Source organism: Protopterus annectens, chromosome 5.part0, assembly GCF_019279795.1.
Source record: "Protopterus annectens isolate FY-2018-M chromosome 5.part0, PAN1.0, whole genome shotgun sequence".
NCBI lineage: Eukaryota > Metazoa > Chordata > Ceratodontiformes > Protopteridae > Protopterus > Protopterus annectens.
The window spans coordinates 1,463,979,291-1,464,002,149 of NC_056735.1; positions in this window are offsets into that span (position 1 = coordinate 1,463,979,291).

Sequence of the window (22,859 nt, forward strand, 5' to 3'; positions counted from 1 at the left end):
TGTGGTACTCCACTTGTCACTGGTCTGAAGTCTGATTTGGAGTCTGCTACTTTCACAGTGTGGGTTCTGTCAGTAAGTCAGTTGGTAACCCATGTTGTGACATAGGGATTTATTCCTAGTTTAGTGAGTTTATCTATAATTCCAGAGTGGGGAATGGTGTCAAATGCCTTGGCGAGATCTAGACAGGCTGTGTGAACCACCTTACCCTCATCTATGGCTTTGGTGACTGCTTCAAAGACGTCTATCAGGTTTAGGAGACATGATCTGCCTTTTACAGACCCAAACTGTGTTGGGTTCAGAGTTTGGGGATCTCCATTGTCTTTGTTTATGAGTTCCATGATGATACATTCCATGACCTTGCAGACCAGGCTCATCAGGCTAATGGGGCAGTAGTTTCCGGGGTCTGTCATGGCTCCCCCCTTTGTGGAGTGGGATAACCATTGTGGTGTGCCATTCAATGGGCACAAAGCCTGAGGTGAGGCTATGACTGAATATGGTACTTAGGTGGGGTGCCAGTTCATTCTATAGTTCATGTAGAAGGCAGCCTGGGATGTTGTCAGGTCCCATGGATGCTGTGTTCTTGGCTTTGGAGGGTGAGGTTTTTATCTGTGCAGCTGTGATTACAGGAACATTGCATTCTTCCAGTATAGAGATGGGCCCTTTAGGGGGTGAGGGGGGGGGGTAAAGTTAGCACTGAACCTATCTGCCAGGATGTTGGAAATATCAGTTGGTTTTGTATATTTAGTGCCATTGTGCTGTAACTCAGAGCAGATCTGAATGTTGCCATTGAGATTCTTGACATAGCTATAGAATGCTTTGTGGTTGTCTTTAGAATCAGTGGCAATTTTATTTTCATAACTACCTTTGGAGGATTTTATAAGGGCTGTCTACTTCTTACTGAGGCTGATCAGGGAGTTCCTCCAATCATGGGATTTTACTCTTTATTGCAACAGTTTCTTTCTTCTGTTGTATAGTTTGTTTATGGCAGAAGACCACCAGATTGGCTTCCCTTTTTTGGAGGACAGCATCTTGGTTCTGTTAGGGATAGCACGATCCATGCACTCATGTAAGTGCTTATAAAGTGCATTTCTGTAGGATTCAGCAGTCGTACCTCATCTGCATGGGTATCATGAAGTTTGCCCCTTCTGTCTTAAGCGTGAAGTTGGCTTTAGAGAAATTTTTTACGGTTGTTTCTCTAATGGGGAATGGGAGCAGGATGTGGATGTCTAGGGTGATTAGCTTGTAGTCGGATGTGACCAATGAGGAATTGACCTCTGGTGTGGAACACCGGTCGCCCGTGTTGGTGATGACCAGGTCTAGGATATTGCTGCCTCTGGTGGGGGTGTGGATAAGCTGATCCAAGGTGTTGGAACTGATGAGTTCCAGAAAACGTTGAGCAAAAGAGTTGGTACATGAGTAGTTTTCCCAGTTAATGGTGGGGTAGTTGAAATCACCCATAATTAAGGTGTTGGGTTGTACCCTAATATTTTCCAGTGTATCAAGAAAAGAGGAGTGTGAATCCTGGGGCATGGTGGGGGGTCCGTAGCAAGCTACAATCTGGATTGCAGTCTTGCCCAGAGTTAGTTGAACTTGGATAATCTCAGATGCATTATGCTGAGCAACTAGCTTGGAGGCGTGGATATCCTTAATGAATATGGACACGCCTCCGCCTTTAGTGTTTCGGTCTGGGTTAGGTGGCCGAAAGGTGTGGTATGAATTATAGCCTGGTAATGCAGGGGTACTCACTGGAGCTTTGAACCAGGTTTCTGTCACTGCACAGATGTCGATGTTCTCCATTTTAAGGAGTGCCTCGAGTGAGTGCATTTTGAGGTTTAGACTTCTAGCATTGAGTAGCATTACCCTCAGATTTTGCTTGATTGTACCTGTTACAGTGGTGAATTTGTCATTTGAACCTTGCCCAAAAAAAGCACTATAGGGGTGGCAAGAGCCTTTGTCAGTATCAAGAATCCCAAGGCGACAGGTGCAGGCCATCTCTGGCAAAGCATCGTGGTTTGTCGATCATGTCATCCCAGGCAAACAGATAATGGATTCCCTTAGAATGACACCAGAAGCTTAGCCAATTGTTGAAGGCAATCATTTTGTCCTTGTACTGTGATATCATTCTAGATGATGGCAGGATGCCACTCAGGACTAGGGTCATACCTGCCTGGGCTACAAGATCGGAGAGCTCCTCCATGTCTCTTTTCATGTAGTCCAGGGAGGTACATCTCAGGTCATTCACACCAACATGGACAATGACAGAGTGATATTTGTACTTATTGTGGAGTGACCTGTGTGAGTGAGTTATGTGGCGAATCCTGGAACCCAACAGGCAGCTGACAGTAACTTTCTCCTTGTTTAGCCTGGTGAGTGGAACATCAGTGTGCCTGACTATAGAGTCACTTATGACTAGAGTGCTGGGTTTGTTATGCCTTACGGGCTGTAGTTGAGTGGCACACTGAGTTTGTGGGCTATGTGTCATTTGGGTTGTGTTGGGGGGTGGAGGTTGCTTACATTTCTGCTTTGGAGGTCTCGGTTGTTTGAGCAGATTTTTATTGAGAGCCTCCACAAATGTAGGCATGTGTTTTGTGCTTCTATGTGTGTGTTTTGGTGGTGTAGGTTTTGAGGGACTATGTGATGAGTGTGGTGTGGTGCAAGTGTTTGCCTTCTCCTCTTGACTGTCTAGTCCAGTCTTGGGTGAAGAGAGCTTTGCTTCCAGTTTGGCTATATAAGTGCATCTCTCACAGGTTGTAGTGTTGGGTGGTAGGAGGAGAGGGTTGTCTGTGTACATGAGGCAATTGCTGCATTGTCCCAAGATGCCCAGATTCATCAGGTAGACAGTAGAAAACACCGGGAGCTGACCTTTAGGCATGCCTGGATAGGTGCTTAGTTATTAAAAACTGTTTTCCTCTAGACAAGTGAGGAAAGTTGAGTGCTATAGTAATTTGTAGCTTATTTAGTGCTTACAATGAGTTCTGAACAAGTGCTGAGCTCAAAGAAACAGATTTGAGTGCTAAAACTAAAAAGCTGGATAGTTGCAAGGGAAAATTTGAAGAGCAGACTTTATGGCGCCAGGAATAGTTTAACCCTAGTTAAGTGGGTGGGGGGGGGGGGCTCAGGAGCTTACAAACAGTCCTGGATACAGCAAATCTGTATCTGGACTAGACTTGTTACAGGAAATGGGGGAAACAAGCTTAACATTTTTTTTTTTCAGTAAAGTGGAAATGCAGAAAGCTGGAACAGAATTGAATTCAAGGTTAAGAATATGAGTGGGTTGGTCTTCACAAATGTTCTCTATTAGATTGAAAGAACTAATGACACTAGACTGGGGGGAGTGTCACAGATCAAATATGTAGTATGGGTGGTCAACTGCAAAGCCACCAAGTATATTACAGCTCCTAGCTGTAGCCACTAAATGAAAGTTTTAAACAGATCAAGGAGCAAGCAGACTCTAGAGAATGCTTTTAACTACAAACAGACTAGACTAGAACACAGAAACCTCAAAAAATCAAAAACACGGATAGAGCACTCACAAACAGAAAATACAACTCTCAGTATGAAAAAGCAGTTTACAGTTAAGTAATTCAGTAAACATGCATTTAGAGTAATGAAACAGTATCTAGCAATGAAAAATACAGTTAAACAGTATAAAATAGTACATAAATGCAGTGAAACAGTAAAAAAAGCTTTATAACAGTGCAAAATGTAGTAGATTAACTGTATAGCACAATTATAATTGTATCAGAAGTGCAATTCAATGATATAAGTGTAAGAAATAACTTATCCTGCTCTTGGAATCTTAAAGAATTTCTGCTTAGTTTCAGTAATGAATTACCATCCACAGCCTGATAAATACAAGCACAACCTTTTCCAGACACAGGATTTATATACCAGTAAAAATGGAAGAGTTAGAAGATCAAATTACTACTCAGTCCTATTAGCCCCTGCTATTACCCAATCACTCGTACTACAGAAGGTCAGGAAACCCTGTTACTCTCAATAATAATGAAGGCAGACTATCAGCAGAAAATGGCTGCCAGAAACACATGAAACTCAACAAACAAAACTACCAGGCCTGGACAACAGCAGGCCTCTATCAAGATTATGTCACCTGAGCAGAACATAGAAACCTCACTGTAAATGCATAGAAAGAGCACTCACAAAGAGAAAATAGAAGGCTCAGTATGAAAAAACAGTTTACAATTTAATGAGACAGAGCTCTCCTTTCAAAAATCTATAAGGCACTAAAGGAGATCTCATCTATGAAGTTACTACCAGCTGACCTGGGGCTATAAAAGAAGACTGTTATTAAATAGACTGCTTGGTTCAACTTCCCTGCAGATAATTATGATGAATTCAGAGACTTGCAGGAAAGGACTCTGATTTTATTTTAATGTTCCCTGACATATGAATTCTTAATTTTGTTACTGTCTGGTTTTATTTCTTTATTTGGTACTTGGAACAGTTAATAAGTGTTGTTCAATACAACGTGGATGTTTTTTATTAAAAAAGTCTATAACATACTGAATAAAGGGCTAAAGCTACCAGCCTCTATTGATAGCTCAGGGACCTTTGGCTTGTGATATTTTTAGTTAGGAACCTTTGGGATATTTGTAATTGTTTGATATGATTAGTAAGATACATGGAAAAGGGGGGAGGCATTGTACATGATAATTGGCTTGATCAATAGTGAGTATAAGGGAGTGATTACCTCTTTGGACCTTGACAATATTCATTTGGCAATTAGCTGGGCTAAATAAAAGGGATTTTCTGACAGCTCTTGCCATATGATGATCAAATGAGGGAGCTATCAACCCAAGTACCTAGGTACCTAACTACATTTTCATTTTGTAGTGATGTATTATCTAGGCAGTATGATGAGGGGAGGGAGCTGAAGACCAAAAGTGATGATACCGATTTTTTTAGCATTTAGTTTGAGCCCATTTTTAGCACATCAAGAGTTTACTAGAGAGAATTTATTCTGAAGGATTTGGGTGATACAGGGTGACTTAACAACAACTCCCAGTTTGCAATTATCTGCAAACCTTGTTAGTCAGAGATCTTGGTTCTCTGCCTAGAGATCTGTGAAGTAAATATAAAAAAGGAGAGGTCCCAGCTCTGAGCCATGAAGAACATTTCTGGTCACTTTTATACTGTTGAGGCACTTGTAACTCACACTGAGTGAATTCCATCTTTCAACCAGTTTGCTATCCATCTTTCCACTTACAGGTTGATTCTTAAAGTACTTAGGTTTTGTATGATGGCAACATGGGGAATAGTGTTAAAGGCTTCGGCACTACAACATAGCCGCTGTCTTCAGCTTCCATAACCACTTTGAAGGAAATTTTCTGAGTAAACTGACAGAATCTAACATTCATAGAAACAAACTGTTGATGGTCAAGTTTAACAAAATTTCTGCTTTCACGTTTTATTAGGTTAGTTATAATATATTCCATTGCCTTGCAGATGGAGCTTGTACTGCTAATAGGTCTGTAATTACCCAGGTTGGATATAAGGCCATCGAAAGGAGGGGCACCAATACTACTGTACGCCAGTAATCAGGGGCAAAACAAATAGCTAATCTTAAGTAAAACAGTCTGAGGAGTGTATCTACAATGACATGTTTAATACTGTTAATTAAGCATCCTGTTATATTATCAAGTCACATGGAGGAAATATTTTTGGTCTTGGTTGCACTTTCAGTAAAATGACCTTTAGAGATAATTGTGGGAGTTAGGGATTTGGAATAGAAGTCTCAGGGGTGAAGTTGTCATTAAATTTCTTCATGCCTGTACTGGCAATGCCATTTGGGTCAGAATAGGAGGCCCAATTATGGTTAAGTTCTCAGCAATGTAGGGTATTGATTTTTTGTCATATTTTAATTTTCTAACACACCTAAAGAAGGATTTATAATTACCATTGGCTTCACAGGCCAGCCTAAGTTCATGAGGTCCTTTATTGGACCTAATAGTGTTATTCACTTTTTTGTAATCTTTTGATGTAATCCTCGTCTCATGATGCAGTACTGCACTTGCTTTTATTTTAATATGCTTTTGAACCACAGTCCTCCATGATGAGTTGCTTTCTGGTATCTCTCTGGTATACCTTACTGATTAAATTTACTAATACAAATTTGATTTGAAATTAAAAGCTCATTGGAGGCTGACATTAAAACAGACTGTACTATGATGTGGGTTGGGGGTAGATGAATAAAATGCTGTTTTCCCTGAATTACCTACTGCCAATAAGAGGAGCATAAACCTCCTGAAATCATACCTCTCAATCTCTTAGTGCAAGAAATCTGGACAAAGGCCAACAAAATGGGAGAACAGAGGCCCCAAAATAGGGCCATATTTTAAACATTGCTAGTATAAACGTAGAAGGTTGATAGAGTGACAGGGTTTGTTTTAACATATATTTTGTGAAGGATTTGAAGCCTGAAACTCAAATGTATGTCATTATTTAGTGACTTCACTCCTTAGACATCCAGTGATTTGCAGAAAAACACAAATTTTATGAGGAACAGACCAAAAATATGACCCAAAAATCTGGACATTTTGCATAAATCTGGACAATTGAGAGTTATGCCTGAAATGTATGTTTAACAGTATGGAAGGAGCTGTAGTGGCATTATGCATATATTAAAATGATAATGCTGTTTTTGTGTTGTCTTTCCTGTTTCTATTATAGTGTTCACTACTCAAAAGTGCTATTATTGAGGGAAGTGTTCTATCAAAGAGTGGTGCCTTGGTTGAGTCATTCTAGTAGTATAATACAGAAGGTTATGGCTGTGCATTGCTAACACACTTTTGTCCTGGATTCAATTCTCTTGCTCTGCAGTCACATACCATGTGACCAGAAATGAAACCAGAAGTTTCAGTTTTGTACTTACAACCTTCATATTTTTGCTCTCCCAGCCTAGCATTTTAAAAACATATGCATCTCTCCAGTTGTTGCCCCTACACACATAGCAGATGCATGTATCATTTTTAGCTGCTGTTCTCGATAACCATAATCAGTAGACCTACCTTTCAGCATGCTGTATACAGACCTGTGTGATAGGAATGTGACTGAACAAAGATACCTTTACCTCACCCTTGACCCATCACTATCCTTCTCTAAACACACAGCTAAAATAGTGCCAGAAAATATACCACTTATTTACACCTGCCTCTTGGCAAGCTATAGCAAGAAACTTTTTAATTCCAAAAATGTAATATTGTCTTCCATTAGTAATTTTCCACTTAAGCACAAATGCACAAAAACATACAAACAGCAGTTAACTAAATCTGCAGATTTATGTTACCTGCTGACCAGAGATCCTATCATTGCTTACTGTTATCCAAGTTAAAAACAGCTATCAGTGAATGAAAGAGCAACCCTACTAATGTCCTCTCAGATCATTAAAATCATCAAGTTTGGCCACTGTTCTCCGTTAAAATCCAAGTTGAAAATCAGATAACACAGCTACGCACTGAGAAATAGAAATGACTTTATACTTTCTCTACTCAGACCCAGATTTAAGATGGCTATGGGTGAAAGGGTATTTGCAAGGCTTACTTTTGCCATCTGGAACCAACTCTCAACAGAAATCAGGTAAGAAGATACTTTGCACATGTTCAAAAACAAGCTGAAAGATGGGGCAAAGGTGGCAGCCACCCCGACTGCAATGTACTAAGGGTAATCAGCAGGTGCTGATCTTTCTTCCATGCAGTGTATCACCAGCATTCAGATGCTAGTATTGAATTTTTAATCACAACTGAACAGCTTAGCACTCCATTGCATAAACTGCACCAGCTGCTTGCTACATTGTAGCAAGCAGTTTGTGCATTTTAAAATTAAAGAAAAGCATTTTTTTTGCTCCTTAGGAATATAGACTGCAATAAATGGATCTGGCTAGCTTCTTACATTAGGAGCAGCATATCCAGACTGGGGAATGGAGGTTTTTTTTTCGCTCCTCAGCTTTAAGTGAGGAGGCAGGACATCAGAATAGCTATAGGTAGCTAAACCTCTGGGATAAGCAGATAAAGGAAATAACTTCAAGCACATAGCCACAATATTGATGCTGTGTACAGTATTCATGCTGCTGTCACTTTTACCTTCTTCAATATGCATTAATTGTTCTTGGTACTTTGCCATCAAAAGCTGTATTGTAAATACTGTGCTGTTATTTAACAAGTGTGATGTTCTTGAATATTTCTGTACTGGCAACTGTAACGCACAAAGCAATTACCGTTACACACTATAAATCTTCTACTGAATGCAGATGTAACTGACAAATTCTGAGTATTGAGGCATTCAATGTATTGTTTGTAAAGTTGCAATTGTTTTTCTCTAACTGCATTGTAACTATTTGTCTATTAAACTATTTTGTTTTAGTTATGCTTTTTAGTATCTTTTTCTATCTGCATTGCCAATAGTTTGCTTTTAGAATTAGTGTGATATCTCCAAATATTTGATTTACTAAAACATCGCTCTTACAGGCCTGTTTTGTGGCTAAAAAGGATCTGTTGACCAGCCAACTTACCCAGGTATCAAATGGCAATAAAATAAATAAATAAATAAAGTAGTTTAAACAACTATAGGCAACTTTAGGCCTGTTATGATGATAAAAATGTACTAAACAGAGTTCACAGCGTATGCCTGGTATGTTCTTATTTGTGATTCTGAGCAAATTACTTAACCGATCTGTTGTTGCTTGTGAACCACTTCAGAGTCACCTGAGCTTAGTGGTTCATGCTGACTTAAAAAAAAATACAAAACAATTACCTTAACACAGACTTAATGACAAACACCCTATACCTAAAATCTTCATAAGGAGCCACATTTGGAAGGGTCTACTAAAAATTTTCAAACTCTAAGCACTCAAAATCCACTGTTTGAAAATGAGGGACTTGAGCGTCTTGTCGCTTGGGTAGGATGCTGCAAGCACTCAGACTTGAATATGAGTTCAGGCAAGCAGCTGTGAGGAGGGATCAGGAGGGGTGTTTAGGGTTAGGGAGCACAAAGGGAGTTTCAGGTTTAGGGATGTGGTTGGAGTCTTAGGTTTAGAGAGGGAAATTGGAGTTTTAGGTTTAGGGAGCAGGAAAAGAGTGTTAGGGTTAGGGAGTAGATTTAGGGAGGGGTGTTGTAGTATTAGGTTTAGGAAGGAAAAGGATTTTCAGGCTTAGACTTAGGATTCTGGTTGGTTTATGGGACATAAGTAGTTATGGGACAGCAAGTCAGTAGGAGTTTAAGCACTTGCCTATTACAACAAATTGCAGAGAGAAAGTATATCTTGAGCATACAGCATACCAGTGCTATAGGCTTGCAAGTACCTAAAACGTGGGTGCTTATAGCTGAGCCCATCTGGAGAAAGTAGTGATTATAACTAAATAATGCCAGTCACCCACAATTAATTAATCAGAAACCACTATAGATCTAATTATATCAAAAGAATTACATGATGCATTTTCATTGTTAATTGCAAATTCATAGATTTTTTTTGTAGACAGTTGTTGACACTTACCTGAGGATGTGAAACATGTACTTTGGGTCTAGGATAACAGTGCACCTGTGGCAAACTAAATTTGAAAATTATGCTGGCTGTCCAGTAAAGGATCTCTACAAGTTGCAAACAAATTTAATTAAACGCAGAAAGTGTATGCTTACAATTTCACTGTTTAACTTTGTTTGCTTCATCCGAGTCAATATTTTTATTCTCACTTTTGAAGAATGTGAACACAGCTATAAAAATACTACAATTTAAATCAAACCTTGCATGAATATATGCAGAAAGATGAGAAATTATATTCTGACTGCTTTTTTTATCTGTTAATAGCTAAGTGTCAACAGAAATGTATACCACTGCATTATCATCTTCACATGCTTCTCAGTATTTATCTTTTGGCAAGCTGTCTAGTTTATAAGGGAGAAGCAGAAGTCTGTGCACTGATACTGGTTCTCATACCACTTTTATCTGTGAATAGGAGCTCTGCAGTGGGAAGTATTAGAATAAAGATAAAGTATGCAGCATGGTTTACCCTACTGCATGTTTTGCAAACTGCTAATTCAGCAGGTTGTCTTATTAGGTGGCATTGGCTTTCCACTAGTAAGCTTACAGGGAAATAACTACTTCTCATCATTTGACAAACATTTATTTATTTATTTGCAGTTGGTTTACCAGGATAGTTCATTGGGCCAAAATGAACCCGTTTTCAATGGAGTCCTGGGGAGAAAAGCTCCATAAAAATCAATGTTACAATATGATGTAGATTATAAGCTTACATGAGTTATAAAATAGAGCAGACCAAAGACTATTAACATTACTATATGTCATAGATTGAAAATATACAACAGGAATTAGACCTAGGGAGAAAAGCTCCATAAACAAATCAAGGTTACTATATGATGTACATTATAAGCTTACATGTGTTATAAAATAGAGGGACCATAAACTATTAGCATTACTATATGTCATAGATTGAAAGTATACTACAGAAATTTAGACAAGGACAAATATTACAAACAGTCTAGGTTAGTGATGAATGAACAGATAATACAGAATATTATGGGAATAATTAGTAGACATATACAGGCTCGATAATACATGTGGTAAACTTGCAGAGAGAGGTGTGGGTAAGAATTACATACATTTAGAAATTAATTTACAAGAATATATGAAAAGGAAGAATGCTATTGAAGGGAAGAGAAGATGAAAGTTTGCAGAGTAAGTTATGTTGTTCAATTCTGTTGTTTTTCTAGTTGTACTGTCAAATCATTTTATTTTTTGCAGTGCATGCCTCTGTAGACAGATTTTTAAAAAATTGAATAAAATGTAGGACTCTTTCCTCAACAAAGGTCATCACAGTGCATACAACAGTGGTGTAAATCAGTATAGCAGCAAATACCTTTAAAGAACGGCAGCTAATGGGTTAATAGATAATTCCTCTGTAAAGATACTCGGCCAAACCAAGAGGTTTCCTCATACCACCTAGTGGACACATTTGTGTGTGCAGTAATTATTTGGTTCAACACTGTATCCGACTTCCAGGGATGCAGCACAATTTACTCATGCTGAGTGTTGCTATATTAGAAACTATGTTGACTTTTTTTGCAATGCTTTAAAACATTAGTATATGAGCACTGACTTTTTTTTAAATACTGGAGAAAGAAAGCAGCTCTGTCAGTTTAAGCACCTTATGTCTCACAGACAAAAAATATAGGTTTACTTTCCTCCCCCAGCAGGGAATCACCAGCAGTGCTTGTAGTGGGGTCTTCTCAGAAATGACAAAGACCCAGAAATTCACTGTGTATTTAAAAATCACTCAAGAAACAATTTAACCAATGGAAAAAAATGTGAAATGTGCAGCCTAGATAATTTAAGTGTCTGTCTTTCACATAAAACAAACACACAAGGCCAAGCAGATTTCTTGAAACAGAAACAAAACGGAGCAGGTAAAACAGAAAGCAGCTCTATTAGTTTAAGCAACTCACAGACAAAAAAAAAAAATATATATATATATATATATATTTATAGGTTTACTTTCCTCTCCCAGCAGGGAATCACCAGCAGTACTTGTAGTGGAGGCCTCTCAGAAATGCATTTGTTTTCTGATATTACTAATGACACTATATCCAGTATTAATACTTACTATTGCAATGATTGGTGTTCATATGTTAACCACAGGATATTTAATGGAGGTACTGGACAGCTCAGATGTCACAGAAAGAAGATCTGGAGGAATCTGTAGTTATTTTGTAAAGTTAAAGAAGAGCTGGAGAGCAGAATACCAGCTTCACAGAAGGAACATTTCAGAGGGACTGGCTTTCCAGAGTAAAATTCTGGTAATCTCCTTGGCATCTGACCATGGGGTAGAAAACTGTAGTTACTGTGTAAATATTAAGCATTAGTAATACTGTAAAGTATTATGCTATAAAGACTGTGACCATGTGTAGTATTGCCAGCTATGTCAGGAGAAGTAGGGCAGTGGATGTGTAAAATATACCAGCATAGCTAGCTGGAATTTTGTAAAGAATTATATGTCATTTGTATATCAAACTGATTTGCACATATGCTTGTGTTAAAAATGAACTTGTAAAGCTGCTTCTGCTAAAAATGTACCAACAGTGTGCCCTGCTGGACAGAAAAATAAATCTACATGTATTATTGTAACTGTTTAAAAGTATATGTTTTAACAGGGGACAATGGAAGAGAAGAGGTTAATCTCAAACTTTGAAAATAGTTTGAAATTAAATTACCTGGCTTAGGCTATAAAGATTGTATCTTACATTTCTCAATATAGCCAGAGACAAAAAGTCTGTACTAGGAAGCTTCCTGCATTGTCGTTGGGGTGAACTAATTGCTATTCTGGAAGAGTGGAGGTTTGACATTGTTTTATAACTTCCAGGAGCAGCATCAGATATTAGAAAGGCTCTTTGTGTGTGTATTATTGACACATATGTGCTAAATCCTGACAGTTTCTAGCCAAGGAGGGAAACATGGGAACAAGAAATCAGATGACCAGATGTATGTGATGTCATTCTATAATCCATCACTAAAAATAAATTTTAATACTAAGTGAGACTGAAGTCTCTGAGCAGTCAATTTTTGTAACCTGACAAGGAAGGACCCCTCACCTACTTCATCTTGCCTTGCTCTAGTAAGTAACCAGGGAATAATAATTCTTTATATCAGTCAGGAAAATATAGTGAGATTAGTTAAGTATTGTTTTTCTGTACCTGTGTGAACCTGTCCACCTGTGTTATTTTTAACATTTCCTGTGAATGAAACTCTGGTGTTTATTGTAAATAGATATTTAGTATTTTCATGTTCTTTTATTATTTATTGAATGTATTTAAACATTTCATTGTAGCCAGTCTTTTAGAGAATATTTTAATCTCTTATAGTACTTATATATATTTGATGACAGCTGTGGCCACTCCTGAAAGCCTTACCACAATGGCCAAACCCTACCATTTGTATTAATATTAATTTCACTCAGTAAAATCGGGTACTCTTGAAACAGCCTTGGAGTAACTGGCCACGGAGTGTCTGTTGGCAGTGTAACTATGTTATAGTCTAGGCCATACGTGGCATAGCTAGTAGAAATGTGCAAGCCTTTCCCAGGTGCGTGTGTTTGTGTGTCTGTGTGTGTGTGTGTGTGTGTGTGTGTGTGTGTGTGTGTGTGTGTGTGTGTGTGTGTGTGTGTGTGTGTGTGTGTGTGTGTGTGTGTGTGTGTGTGTGTGTGTGTGTGTCTGTGTGTGTGTGTGTGTGGGTGTGCAAATCAAATCTCAAAGAGTATGTGTATCAGCTGCTTGGAGCAGGGACACAAACACTGGTTTCACAGAGAGTAGTGCAGAACTTGGCTTGGACACTCAGCTGAGGTCTTAACTCTATAGCTGTGCCAGTGGGAAGTTTTATTGGGGACATGGAGGGGGACAGATAGAGGAAACCCAGACCCTGGACTGATTGTGTTCCCTGTGTGCTCTTAAGGGAAATTGTGTTGATGCAGAGAGGTGCTTCTGGAAATAATGGATGAATCCATTTTTGTCCCAAGTGAATATCCCTCTCCAGTGCCAGTGGTGAGGATTCAGGCTGTTGATTACAGGCCCAGAGTGAGGATGTCACAAAGGCCACAGACATTAAATGTGATATAAAGATTTAAGGTGTTAATTAGTTTTTGCAAAGTCAGCCTTGAATTATATTATTGTAAATAAAACCGTTATGACTAAAAGACTCAAAGGGTATTAGCTGCATTATTTTCCACAATACATATCTAAATAACGGATTCACTTTAGAAGATCGAATTCCCAAAATCTCGAACCTCATATGGTCGAGACCAAAAGATCGAGTTTTGGAAACTCGAACTTCTAAAATGAAACACAAAAAAAAAAAAAAAGTCAAACATTGCTTTTGCAGGGGGGCTTCGCCCCCCTGCACCCCCCATGTGGGGGGCTGTACCCCCCACACCCACCCTACTTAAATATACCAACTCCAAGATCGTGCTACAGTGGGGAAAAGGGAAATCTCCCATATTGCGCTGTATGCGGAAGCGCAAAACGGGAGATTTCCCTCTTCCTGTCAACACCACAGAAATGATAACAACATTACGTACACATAGAGCGTACAAGAAGCCTTGCCTCTGTGTGCACGTAACGTTTTAAGGTAAGTAAAGTGTTATTTTTTAAAACTTTACATATTCGATATACTGAAATGTCGATCATATGGTCTCGACCATATGACATTCGAGGTTTCAGTATTTCGATTATGTAAAGTGTTTCCATAAATAACATATATATGTATGTGTATGTATGTGTGTGTGTGTGTGTGTGTGTGTGTGTGTGTGTGTGTGTGTGTGTGTGTGTGTGTGTGTGTGTGTGTGTGTGTGTGTGTGCCCATGTGGGTGTAGATGCAGATAAACAGATGCTCAGGTATGTATATATGTGCATTTTCTTCAAGAATGTATGTCTGTACATCTGCCTGAATATATCTTCCCACTCTCCCATCAGTAATTGTGAGATGACGTGACATGGTTTGTGATATGTTGTAGTTGCATGTAATTTTGTGCAGTACACTGGATGTGAGGTGATAGTGTGAAAAGTTAAAGCTCAAACAGTATAAGATTACTAAGGACTGTGGAACAGGCCAGTGGAAATTGGGCTGTATTGCCAGGACAGCCTCCAAAAAGTGCCCTAGGATGAGCAATTTAAGTGTTAAGGATAGTGTGAGAGCAGAGTAAATCTGTAGTAAGGGCATAGTAAAGGAGGCATCTGCCACTAGGGCAAGCTTTTAGGGGCTGTGGTTGGTAATATAAAATATCAATGGCATCAAGTCATGTAAATAACTAACTAAATAAAAAAACAATCAAACATATAATATCCTGATGTGTATACTTTTTTAGTTTGCACATTATGAAAGGGCCTTCTAATTTTACAGATCTTGATTTTTTTTCTCCCTAACTGCTTATTTCTGCTTTTAATCTCAACTCTTTAATTTAAAAAGCCATACAGCATTTAAGGATCCATAGATATCCAAGGCCACTAAGTCACATAAGAATTGTCCTTTTGCCAGCACCCTCCTTCAGGCAGCACCTCCTTTCTCCAGGAGGATCATGACACTCAGTCCTGGAGTAAATTTGTGGATGCAATCCAGTCATCTGGTCTGTGTTTAAAAAAAGATAGTGAGTCACACTGCTCAACATGCAGGGGAGGTCTGCTACAAAGGTTTGTTAGGCTCTGGGTTATAAACCTCTCTTTCCACCATGTTCTATTTACCTGTTGGTGAAGATTTAAGTTACAGGTTCTAGTATTGGTGGCAATATTGGACTTGTGGTCCACCAATCTAATGGCATAGTTCATAGATTCATAGGTTCATAGGTAGGTACTAGGCTATTGGCCGTAGGGCCTATGCAAGCCTAGCCAAAAAGGTACCCTGGCTTTCGCCACCCAAGAAGATTATTTTCCTGTGCCCCTGTCAAGCAGAACCACAGAAGTGATCCCCGGGGTGAATTTCCTATTTCCCATCCAATCTCAAGATTTTTCTTGAAGAGTGCTAATGAGGAGCTCTGTTTGACATAGATAGGTAGTCTGTTCCAGTGTATGGGAAGTCTCTGGGACAGGAATCTATCCCTCCAGCATGTTCTGTTTATTGTAGTGACAATGTTTTGGTCCCTAGAGCATGTAGCTCGGAGGGATTGGGATTTATTTAAATGGAGCATGTCTAACAGCTCTGGGTTTGACATAGCTTTGTATGTAAGGCAGAGATCGCCTCTGAGTAGGCGATCTGTGACGCAGTAAAGCTGGAGTTTTTTGAGATGGTCTGTGTAAGACATCTGTTTGAGGCCAGTAATCCTCTTTGTGAGGTATTTCTGCAGCCTTTCCAGTTGTTGTAGATGTCTTGTGAGGTACATACCAAAAGGGGCGTTGTACTCTATAATGGGTCTAATGAGTGATGAGTAGAGGGCAACAATGGCCTCTTTTTTTCTGGATGAGAAATCTTTTGTGATGAGGTGTGCCACATAGAAGGATTTCCTGACCACTGTGGCAATGTGATTATCAAAGGAGAGACTACTGTCCACCTGTGTCCCACGGTCTCTTATCACACTTTCGGTGTTAAGTAGACTACCGCCTATGTGGTAGTTCATGGGTAAAGAGTTTTTACCAAAGGGGATGACAATGCACTTTTTGTCATTGAGCTTAAGGCCATGGCTTTGGCACTAGGCATCTATCTCAGTGAGGCCCTTTTGTAGGATGTTTCGATTATAGCTCCTAGTTTGCAGTCATTTGTAAGCTTAGTTAGCCAAAGTCATTCTATGTTAACCTGTACTTCAGAGAAGTAGATACCAAACAGGACAGGACCCAGGACTGAACCCTGTGGTACTCCACTTGTCACTGGTATGAAGTCTGATTTGGAGTCTGCTACTTTCACAGTGTGGGTTCTGTCAGCAAGTCAGTTGGCAACCCATCTTGTGACATAGGGATTTATTCCTAGTTTAGTGAGTTTATCTATAATTCCAGAGTGGAGAATGGTGTCAAACGCCTTGGTGAGATCTAGATAGGCTGTGTGAACCACCTTACCCTCATCTATGGCTTTGGCGACTGCTTCAAAGACATCTATCAGGTTTAGGAGACATGATCTGCCTTTTACAAACCCGAACTGTGTGGGGTTCAGAGTTTGGAGATTTCCAATGTCTTTGTTTATGAGTTCCATGATGATACGTTCCATGACCTTGCAGACCTGGCTCATCAGGCTAATGGGGCGGTAGTTTCCGGGGTCTGTCGTGGCTCCCCCTTTGTGGAGTGGGATAACCACTGTGGTGCGCCATTCAATGGGCACAAAGCCTGAGGTGAAGCTATGACTGAACATGGTACTTAGGTGGGGTGCCAGTTCATTCTGTAGTTTATGTAGAAGGCAGCCTGGGATGTTGTCAGGTCCCATGGATGCTGTGTTCTTGGCTTTGGAGAGTGAGGTTTTTACCTGTGCAGCTGTGATTACAGGAACGCTGCATTCTTCCAGTATAGAGATGGGCCCTTTAGGGGGTGAGAGGGGGGTAAAGTTAGCACTGAACCTATCTGCCAGGATGTTGGCAATATCAGTTGGTTTTGTATATTTAGTGCCATTGTGCTGTAACTCAGAGCAGATCTGAGTGTTGCCATTGAGATTCTTGACATAGCTATAGAATGCTTTGTGGTTGTCTTTAGAATCAGTGGCAATTTTATTTTCATAACTAGCTTTGGAGGATTTTATGAGGGCTGTCAGCTTCTTACTGAGGCTGATCAGGGATTTCCTCCAATCATGGGATTTTACTCTTTATTGCAACAATTTCTTTCTTCTGTTGTAGAGTTTTTTTATGGCAGAAGACCACCAGATTGGCTTCCTTTTTTTGGAGGACAGCATCTTGGTTCTGTTAGGGATAGCATGATCCATGCACTCGTGTAAGTGCTTATAAAGTGCATTTGTGTAGGATTCAGCAGTCGTACCTCATCTGCATGGGTGTCATGAAGTTTGCCCCTTCTGTCTTAAGCGTGAAGTTGGCTTTGGAGAAATTTTTTACGGTTGTTTCCCTAATGGGGGATGGGAGCAGGATGTGGATGTCTAGGGTGATTAGCTTGTAGTCGGATGTGACCAATGAGGAATTGATCTCTGGTGTGGAACACCGGTCGCCAGTGTTGGTGATGACCAGGTCTAGGATATTGCTGTCTCTGGTGGGGATGTGGATAAGTTGATCCAAGGTGTTGGAACTGATGAGTTCCAGAAAACATTGAGCAAAAGAGTTGGTACATGAGTAGTTTTCCCAGTTAATGGTGGGGTAGTTGAAATCACCCATTATTAGGGTGTTGGGTTGTACCCTAATATTTTCCAGTGTATCAAGAAAAGAGGAGTGGGAATCCTGGGGCATGGTGGGGGTTCTGTAGCAAACTACAATCTGGATTGCAGTCTTGCCCAGAGTTAGTTGAACTTGGATAATCTCAGATGCATTATGCTGAGCAACTAGCTTGGAGGCGTGGATATCCTTAATGAATATGGACACACCTCCGCCTTTAGTGTTTCGGTCTGGGTTAGGTAGCCGAAAGGTGTGGTATGAATTATAGCCTGGTAATGCAGGGGTACTCACTGGAGCTTTGAACCAGGTTTCTGTCACTGCACAGATGTCGATGTTCTCCATTTTAAGGAGTGCCTCGAGTGAGTGCATTTTGAGGTTTAGACTTCTAGCATTGAGTAGCATTACCCTCAGATTTTGCTTGATTGTACCTGTTATGGTGGTGAATTTGTCATTTGAACATTGCCCAAAAAAGGCACTATAGGGGTGGCAAGAACCTTTGTCAGTATCAAGAATCCCAAGGGCAACAGGTGCAGGCCATCTCTGGCAAAGCATCGTGGTCTGTCGATCATGTCATCCCAGGCAAACAGATAATGGATTCCCTTAGAATGACACCAGAAGCTTAGCCAATTGTTGAAGGCAATCATTTTGTCCTTGTACTGTGATATCATTCTGGATGATGGCAGGATGCTACTCAGACTAGGGTCATACCTGCCTGGGCTACAAGATCAGAGAGCTCCTGCATGTCTCTTTTCATGTAGTCCAGGGAGGTACATCTCAGGTCATTCACACCAACATGGACAATGGCAGAGTCATATTTGTACTTATTGTGGAGTGACCTGAGTGCGTGAGTTATGTGGCGAATCCTGGCACCCAACAGGCAGCTGACAGTAACTTTCTCCTTGTTTAGCCTGGTGAGTGGAACATCAGTGTGCCTGACTATAGAGTCACTTAAGACTAGAGTGTTGGGTTCATTATGCTTTATGGGCTGTAGTTGAGTGACACACTGAGTTTGTGGGCTATGTGTCATTTGGGTTGTGTTGGGGGGTGGAGGTTGCTTGCATTTCTGCTTTGGAGGTCTCGGTTGTTTGAACAGATTTTTATTGAGAGCCTTCGCAAATGTAGGCATGTGTTTTGTGCTTCTATGTGTGTGTTTTGGTGGTGTAGGTTTTGAGGGACTATGTGATGAGTGTGGTGTGGTGCAAGTGTTTACCTTCCCCTCTTGACTGTCTAGTCCAGTCTTGGGTGAAGAGAGCTTTGCGTCCAGTTTGGCTATATAAGTGCATCTCTCACAGGTTGTAGTGTTGGGTGGTAGGAGGAGAGGGTTGTCTGTGTACGTGAGGCAATTGCTGCATTGTCCCAAGATGCCAAGATTCATCAGGTAGACAGTAGAAAACACCGGGAGCTGACCTTTAGGCATGCCTGGATAGGTACTTATTTATTAAGTACTAAAAACTGTTTTCCTCTAGACAAGTGAGGAAAGTTGAGTGCTGTAGTAATTTGTAGCTTATTTAGTGCTTACAATGAGTTCTGAACAAGTGCTGAGCTCAAAGAAACAGATTTGAGTGCTAAAACTAAAAAGCTGGCTAGTTGCAAGGGAAAATTTGAAGAGCAGACTTTATGGCGCCAGGAATAGTTTAACCCTAGTTAAGTGTGGGGGTGGGGGGGGGCTCAGGAGCTTACAAACAGTTCTGGATACAGCAAATCTGTATCTGGACTAGACTTGTTTTCAGTAAAGTGGAAATGGAGAAAGCTGGAACAGAATTTAATTCAAGGTTAAGAATATGAGTGGGTTGGTCTTCACAAATCTTCTCTATTAGATTGAAAGAACTAATGACACTAGACTGGGGGGAGTGTCACAGATCAAATATACAGTATGGGTGGTCAACTGCAAAGCCACCAAGTATATTACAGCTCCTAGCTGTAGCCACTAAATGAAAGTTTTAAACAGATCAAGGAGCAAGCAGACTCTAGAGAATACTTTTAACTGCAAACAGACTAGACTAGAACACAGAAACCTCAAAAAATCAAAAACACGGACAGAGCACTCACAAACAGTGAATACAACTCTCAGTATGAAAAAGCAGTTTACAGTTAAGTAATTCAGTAAACATGCATTTAGAGTAATGCAACAGTATCTAGCAATGACAAATGCAGTTAAAACAGTATAAAATAGTACATAAATGCAGTGAAACAGTAAAAAAAAGCTTTATAGCAGTGCAAAATGTAGTAGATTAACTGTATAGCACAATTATAATTGTATCAGAAGTGCAATTCAATGATATAAGTGTAAGAAATAACTTAACCTGCTCTTGGAATCTTAAGGAATTTCTGCTTTGTTTCAGTAATGAATTACCATCCACAGCCTGATAAATACAAGCACAACCTTTTCCAGACACAGGAGTTATATACCAGTAAAGATGGAAGAGTTAGAAGATCAAATTACTACTCAGTCTTATTAGCCCCCTGGTATTACCCAATCACTCGTACTAGAGAAGGTCAGGAAACCCTGTTACTCTCAATAATAATGAAGGCAGACTATCAGAAGAAAATGGCTGCCAGAAACACAGGAAACTCAACAAACAAAACTACCAGGCCTAGACAACAGCAGGCCTCTATCAAGATTATGTCACCTGAGCAGAACACAGAAACCTCACTTTAAATGCATAGAAAGAGCAGTCACAAAGAGAAAATAGAAGGCTCAGTATGAAAAAACAGTTTACAATTTAATGAGACAGAGCTCTCCTTTCAAAAATCTATAAGGCACTAAAGGAGATCTCATCTATGAAGTTACTACCACCTGACCTGGGGCTACAAAAAAGACTGTTATTAAATAGACTCCTTGGTTCAACTTTCCTGCAGATAATTATGATGAATTCAGAGACTTGCAGGAAAGGACTCTGATTTTATTTTAATGTTCCCTGACATATTAATTCTTCATTTTGTTACTGTCTGGTTTTATTTCTTTATTTGGTACTTGGAACAGTTATTAAGCATTGTTCAATACAATGTGGGTGTTTTTTTATTAAAAAAGTCTATAACATACTGAATAAAGGGCTAAAGCTACCAGCCTCTATTGATAGCTCAGGGACCTTTGGCCTGTTTTCTTTTTGGTTAGGAACCTTTGGGATATTTCTAATTGTTTGATATGATTTCTCTTTATACATGGAAAAGGGGGGGGGGGGCATTGTACATGATAATTGGCTTGATCAATAGTGAGTGTAAGGGAGTGATTACCTCTTTGGACCTTGATAATATTCATTTGGCAATTAGCAGGGCTAAATAAAAGGGATTTTCTGACAGCTCTTGCCATATGATGATCAAATGAGGGAGCTATCAACCCAAGTACCTAGGTACCTAACTACATTTTCATTTTGTAGTGATGTATTATCTAGGCAGTATGATGAGGGGAGGGAGCTGAAGACCAAAAGTGATGATAACAATTTTTTTTAGCATTTAGTTTGAGCCCATTTTTAATACATCAAGAGTTTACTAGAGAGAGTTTATTCTGAAGGATTTGGGTGATACAAAGTGACTTAACAACAACTCCCAGTTTGCAATTATCTGCAAACCTTGTTAGTCAGAGATCTTGGTTCTCTGCCTAGAGATCTGTGAAGTAAATTTAAAAAAGGAGAGGTCCCAGCTCTGAGCCATGAAGTACTCTTCTGGTCACTTTTATACTGTTGAGGCACTTGTAACTCACACTGAGTGAATTCCATCTTTCAACCAGTTTACTATCCATCTTACCACTTACAGGTCGATTCTTAAAGTACTTAGGTTTTATATGATGGCAACATGGGAATAGTGTTAAAGGCTTCGGCACTACAACATAGCCGCTGTCTTCAGCTTCCATAACCACTTTGAAGGAAATTTTCTGAGTAAACAGACAGAATCTAACATTCATAGAAAAAAACTGTTGAGGGTCAAGTTTAACAAAATTTCTGCTTTAACATTTTATTAGGTTAGTTATAATATGTTCCATGGCCTTGCAGATGGAGCTTGTACTGCTAATAGGTCTGTAATTACCCAGGCTGGATGTAAGGCCATCAAAAGGAGGGGCACCAATACTACTGTACGCCAGTAATCAGGGGCAAAACAAATAGCTAATCTTAAGTAAAACAGTCTGAGGAGTGTATCTACAATGGCATGTTTAATACTGTTAATTAAGCATCCTGTTACATTATCAAGTCACATGGAGGAAATATTTTTGGTCTTGGTTAGCACTTTCAGTAAATGACCTTTAGAGATAATTGTGGGAGTTAGGGATTTGGAATAGAAGTCTCAGGGGTGAAGTTGGCATTAAATTTGTTCATACCTGTACTGGCAATGCCATTTAGGTCAGAATAGGAGGCCCCATTATGGTTAAGTTCTCAGCAATGTAGGGTATTGATTTTTTTGTCATATTTTAATTTTCTAACACACCTAAAGAAGGATTTATAATTACCCTTGGCTTCACATGGCAGCCTAAGTTCATGAGGTCCTTTATTGGACCTAATAGTGTTATTCACTTTTTTTGTAATCTTTTGATGTAATCCTCGTCTCATGATACAGTACTACACTTGCTTTTATTTTAATATGCTTTTGAACCACAGTCCTCCATGATGAGTTGCTTTCTGGTATCTCTCCGGTATACCTTACTGATTAAATTTACTAATACAAATTTGATCTGAAATTAAAAGTTCATTGGAGGCTGACATTAAAACAGACTGTACTATGATGTGGGATGGGAGTAGATGAATAAAATGTTGTTTTCCCTGAATTACCTACTGCCAATAAGAGGAGCATTCAGTCTCTAATTAGGTGCATAAACCTCCTGAAATCATACCTCTCAATCTCTTAGTGCAAGAAATCTGGACAAAGGCCAACAAAATGGGAGAACAAAGGCCCCAAATAGGGCCATATTTTGAACATTGCTAGTATAAACTTAGAAGGTTGCTAGAGTGACAGCGTTTGTTTTAACATATATTTTGTGAAGGATTTGAAGCCTGAAACTCAAATGTATGTCATTATTTAGTGACTTCACTCATTAGACCATCCCAGTGATTTGCAGAAAAACAC